This window comes from Crocuta crocuta, unplaced genomic scaffold, assembly GCF_008692635.1.
Source record: "Crocuta crocuta isolate KB4526 unplaced genomic scaffold, BGI_CrCroc_1.0 scaffold840, whole genome shotgun sequence".
NCBI lineage: Eukaryota > Metazoa > Chordata > Mammalia > Carnivora > Hyaenidae > Crocuta > Crocuta crocuta.
Window position 1 is genome coordinate 48,196 of NW_027530523.1, and position 6,083 is coordinate 54,278.

The window sequence follows — 6,083 nt, forward strand, 5'->3', positions numbered from 1 at the left end:
TTAAGTTGAAGATTAAAGACCACTAATTTTTATTAAATTCTAAATTATTTTGAGAATTTTCAAAACTTCATTAGCATAATAGTAGGTGATTTCTAATCCCCCAGAATGTAGTTCTGTATTCCCTAAACATGAAAGTAATGAGAAGGCAGGTGGTAGTAATAAGCTTAGCCTACATCATCTTAAAGAGGGTGGGATCGTCACAACTCCTATTAATACAGTGGCAGCTGATCAGTTATAAGTAGTCATCAGAGGAGTCAGCCACATTCTAAATTAACATCTTGTGTAGTCCTGTGTCAAAGTGAGTCATTTCTAGTAATTCTCTCTTTATAAGTGTGTCAGTGCTTCAAAGGTAAATGTTTGTGAAACAAACTTCAGCAAATTACGTTGTAAGTTACTTCCGTGTATTAAAATGTAACAAAAAAGGCAAGATATTATGTTAACAGATTACTTCAAGTCAGTAACTTCAGACAGTTTTCTTTTCTTTTATCTTTTCTTTTTTTTTTTTTTTTTTACTAATAANCCTGAAGCTCGTCTTTCTTCTGGAAGCCTCCGCTTTACTTGCCGATGGGTTCCCTGGGCCTTTTATTTCTCCTTTGTCCTCTTTACCACTCTAATCACTTCCATGAAGATTTTTACAATCCAGTCTGCAAACTCCTCATGACATATGTTCAGTATGTTTAGCTTCATCTCCTCCTCCACAGTTACAGTGATAAGTTTGAACACAGGCCTTTATCTCACATCCGTGTGCTGCGCCTGTTAGCTGCAGTATGTACACTTCCTCATTTTTTCTTGCTCTATTTCTTGAGGCACAGCTTTAATGTCAAAAATCGCCACGTTCTGCTCTTGCTGAAGTTGTTAGCTAAACTGCGCCAGAAAAGAATAAAGTGACAGATACAGTGGGTGTGCAGCTGCTGTTTTGGCCAGTAATTCCTCAGGGTGACCAAAGCCACATCCAGAGCCAGGTCCGTGTTGGGGGCGCCTTTGTGTGTCAAGCTGTCTCTACCGGAAGTGCTTCTGTCTCGTCTTTCCTACGTGAGCGCGCGGCATCAGAGTGCCCCTTAGCTTTTAGTTTTTCTTGGCCCTCCCTTTATAGACCTCTCCCTTTAGAAGCAAAGGCTGCATTTCACGTTTGATGGTATATATGCACATCATCTCACAGGTTGTGGGCTCTTTCTATTTTTGACACCGAACCCAATTTAGAGCCACTTTTTCTTTCCTTTTGCACGTCTCTGGCACACTTTGGGATGAACAGCCGCTTTCTGGGTTTCAGATGTCCAAGCTGACCATTTTCCTTATCTTGACCTGGCCTAGAGTAAGCACATCTTTGTTGCTCCACATGACCTTTCTCTGATCTCACTGAGCTCAGCGTGTTTATTAATGGTTCTGCAGTCACTTTATTTGTTTGTGTGTAAAGACCTGTTTGGAGGCGAGCCAAGGATGTCAGGTTGAAGTGTAGCACCGGGAGTGCCCTCTGGTGGTCAGCTCTTTCCTCCCCCACGACTAGTGCCATCGCCATCTCCCCAGCCCTTCTCACCTCCTTCCCAAGTAGCTTACCTCCCCCTCCTTTTTCCTCCCTCGCCCCTGAAGAATCCACGTGTCTTCCTGAACTCCCTCTTTAATCCTGCCCTTTGAAAACACCGTCAGTGCCTACTACTGGGTCTCTTCAGACCTTTGTTGAGCAGTCAGAGTCTTCCCTGACTCCACAAAGCCCCTTTCCTTGGCTGACCAGTTTGCATACTGGTCCCTGACTCTCCCTGGCCAATCCCTACCTCCTTGCCCACCCCTAGGTTGTCCTCCCCCCCATCCATTCATGACCATTCTTCACACCCACTCCTCGCCCCATCTCCAAAAAGCTGATGGTCTGTGACTCTAGAGTGTGTCGTGGCATGAAATGAACAGGAACATCACTAAAGAATCTTAAGGCCGCTTTGAAACAGGGTATCTTTTTCTGAGCACAAAATTAATGTGTTAATTGTTGAAAAATTGGAAAACAGAAATATAGTAAAGTGTAAGAAAATGCATCAGTATTTTGTCCCAAGATGGTCACTTAATATCTTGTCTTCTTTGAGGTATGAATGTTTTATATTGTGGTGATCATGCTCTGTATTTTATCATGCAGTTTTATATTCTTATTTTTTTCACTAAATATTATATGTGGTTACTACAAATTTCTGCTGATACTTTTTAATGGTGATAATATATTTTATTCTGAACTTTTAAAATAATTTACTTAACCTTCTTTTAAATTATTGAAAATTTACCTTATTTCCAAATTTCCAGTATTGTAAATAATTCTGTGATGAACAACTTTGTGAATAAAATGTTTTTACGTACATCAAATGACTCCCCTAGTCTAGTTTCCTGGTGACAAATTGTCAAAAGCTTCTTGATTTGGCCCCTCTCACCACTCTCCTGCTACCTTAGGGTAGTAAAACTAAAAATAAGGTAAACAAATGTACAAATAATAAAAAGCATAAAACCCCCAAAACCCCAACAAACCCCACCCCTAATGATAACAGGTGGCAAGTGGCATCCTGTTTTATCTTCTAACGCTTTGCTTATTACCATCCTTGAACACTGTTCTCTCTGTAAAATTGTTGGGCATTTGTATTTCCAGTTGTGTGAATTTGCCTTTAAATTTTGGTTATGGGTTTCACTTTTGAAAATAAACAAATTACTCTTTTCCTGTGTGATTTTTCTTCCTGGTAAACACAGGGATCCTTCCAAATCTGGAGATTGAATAAATATGCATTTTCCTTTCCTGATTTTGTGGTTGCTTTTATACATAATTTACCCTGTCTCTTCACCCTGTTATCAGAGTAATGTATGCTCATTGTATAAAATTTGGAAGATATAGGAAGATGGTGAGGATGACCACTGTCCAGAACATAGCCACTGTGGACATGTATGCATTTCTCTTTAGTCTTTTTCCTGCCCCCACACACATGCACAGATGAGGACGTTTTTATCTGTATTTAGATGAAATCTATCACGTCCAATCCTGTGACCCATTTTGTGATCTGAAATAACATTAGCAATTTTTTTTACATCATTAATGGCTTTTGGTAAGCAGTCATGATGACTGTACTGCCCTTCCTACATTAATCTTTGTTTACTGAAATTTTCAAATAAAAAAAAATTGTGGTAAAGTACATATAACATAAAACTTACCATTATGTGTGCAGTTTGGTAGCATTAAGTCCATTCACAGTGTTGTGCTACTGGAACCCCATCCACAGAATGTTTTCCTCTTGCACAACTGAAACTCTGTCCCCATGAAACCCCAGCTCCCCAGCTGCCCTTCTCCCCAGCTGCAGTAGCCACCATTCTCCTTTCTGTGCCCCATGGAAGCAGAATCATAGAATATTTGTCATTTTGTGTCTGGTTTCTTTCACTTAGAATATCTTCCAGGTCCGTCCATGTTGTGGCATATGTCCTTCCTTCTTAAGGCTGAATAATACTCCATTGTATGGATAGACAACACTTTGTGTCTCCATTTGTCCCCTGGTGGACACTTCAGTTGTTGCTACCTTTGGACTATTGTGAATAATGCTGCTGGGAACGTGGGTATACGGTTATCTGTTCAAATAACCGTATGCTTTTAATTATTTTTGAGTATATACCAGTCTACATTCATCTTTAATCACTTTAAATTATTGGGGTGTATGCTGAGAGATGATTAACGTGGCTGGAGGAGCCTCACGCTGGCTACAGCGGGTAAGATTTCTCTGAATGAGGGCAGAGGGCCAACCTCACTGGTGCCTGCCAGGATTACCAAGCCATCATTCCTCACTGTGTGAGGGGCTTTCGTTATCAGTTCCCAAAGGGAGCTCAGCCCCTTCTCCTTGCTCAAGTCCAGCCTGCAGATCATAGCTCCTTTGCAGAGTCTCTTGAATTTGGCCTGGGATCAGACATTGAAATAGAACCGAGTGCCCCCTTTGGCTCCGCCCATTGTCTCTTTTGTTCTTACGTATAGGCCCATTGTGGTTGGACCTGCTGTCAGCCTAGCCCCTCCTGCCCCAATGCACTCAGTTCCCCCTTAACTCTCCCAGGCAGTCTCTCCTCTACACATGAAAATTGAAGCTGAGAGGGTTGTCACTAACCAGTGCCCTGGGATGGCCTCCAAAGTTGCCATGATGAGTAAGAGCCCCCACAGCTCTCAGGACTTGCCTCCCATGTGCTTCTGCGGGTGTTCCTGCTGGTGTCCCACCCACTTACCCACATGGTGTGGCAGGTGTTGCTCTCCTCTCGAGTTTCTGCTAAAATACAGACAATGTAATGTGGTGGAGAGCCCATCCTTGAGGGCTTTTCTTGGGGACCAGAGTTTCCTAGCTGTTATTCCATGTCCCACCCAAGATCACTGTTGGACTCTGGATTCTGGATAGTGGTCGTAGGCCTCTGACAGGGGTGATTCCAGGCTGGAAAAAACAGACATGGCTTCGGTTGGCTCTGGGTGTGGTGTCTGGGAAGCCACCTGCGGGTGTACGCAGAGGTCAATGTGGCACACCCCAGGCAGAAGGGAGCCCTGCTGGCAGCAGGGAACAAAGGCTCCATTTCTGGCGTCTTTGGCCCCTGCTGGGAAGCCAGAGTTAGGATGTGTAAAAGGTAGGAACTGTGATTTATGCAGGTGAGATGGTTTAGAGCAGGACTGAGGCTGACATTTACAAAACCCTTGCCCTAATTTATTGTCGTTTCGTGTGTGCTTTGGAAAGAACCTTTGCAGGTGATTTGTATTCAAAATTCATTATTTACATAACAGGTTTTTATGAATTCATCTCTTCCACACTATTGAGAAAGGTATCCTTGTATTTGTGTTAAGTGCAGCATGAGTTATTGTATGAATAAATCATATTAAATTTGCCATTATCATCGTGTGTGCAATTCTTGCTGCTGTTTTGGGACTGCTTGATGCGGCCTTAAAATAAGTGAAGCCATTTAATGGCCCTCCATCCCATCGTATGATTTTGCCCCCTCACAGAACCCAGCCTGCCCCCAGCCATGTGAGGCCAGGGCAGGTGTGCAGTGGGGTTTGTGAAGCAGCTGAATTATTGGCGGTAGGTGGTAAGTTGCACTTGCGCCTTTCTGGGCAGTGCTATTTCTCTCAGCTTGCAGTTAGAGACTCCCTAGAAAGAAGGAGAAAGTGGAGTGACCAATCAGGTGGGCCTCTGTTTAGGGAAACCAGATGTGCAGTAGCAGCCACTGAAAGGAGAGCTGCCTTGTCTTCTTCAAGGAAATGGGTGGGTTTGTGGAGTGCCCGCTGGAGAAGCCCCCACTTAGTGCCTTAACAAATGCTGGCTTGTCTCTTCTGCCATTCCTTATGGATGGCTTTGAGTGACGATTTGGATGGCACGCTTCTCATATTTGGGCAAGAAAGGACACTGGAAGACATCGTAAGTTTCCAAATGGATCAGAACAGGCTCAGGGCATTGGGTGAATCTAAGCAGGTGAAGTATGCCCAGTGTATTTATTTGCTGGCTTATTTATTGCGACTGGGCAATATACAAGGCTTATTGGCACAGAGTTGAAAAAGAAAGCACACGTGTGCAGTGACGAGTCATTTTCTATTCTGTCCCATCGCCACCCATCTCTGTGTCCTCAGAGGCAAGCATGGGCACCAATTTCTTGTGAATTGGTGAAGTTGGAGGATAAATACAGACCTAATAATTGGGCCCCAGGACCAAGGTGCCAAGGAAGGGTGACCCAAGGGAGCAGCGTCCCATGTGCAAACCTTCAACATTTTGGTCAACAGCTCAGCATGAGACTTAGTGGGGCATTGCTGCCTGGAGTGAAAGGGATGTCTGGCTGCATGAACAGGCATCCGGGAGGAGGGAGGTGCTCCCTCTGCACTCTGCTCCACCTGTGCTCTACCGGCACCCAGACTATTGTGTTTAGCTGAGGACCTGGAGCCGTCACGGACATGTGCACAAACGGGAGACCCGACCTGTCATGTGAGGAACACTGGAAGGAAGAATGTTCAACCTGGAGGAGAAAAGACTTAGGAGTGGGTGAGGGGTGATGAGGAATGAGGGGCAGAGGATGGCACAATCTTGAAATCTTTGCAGAACCATCCTAGGCAAGAGTCT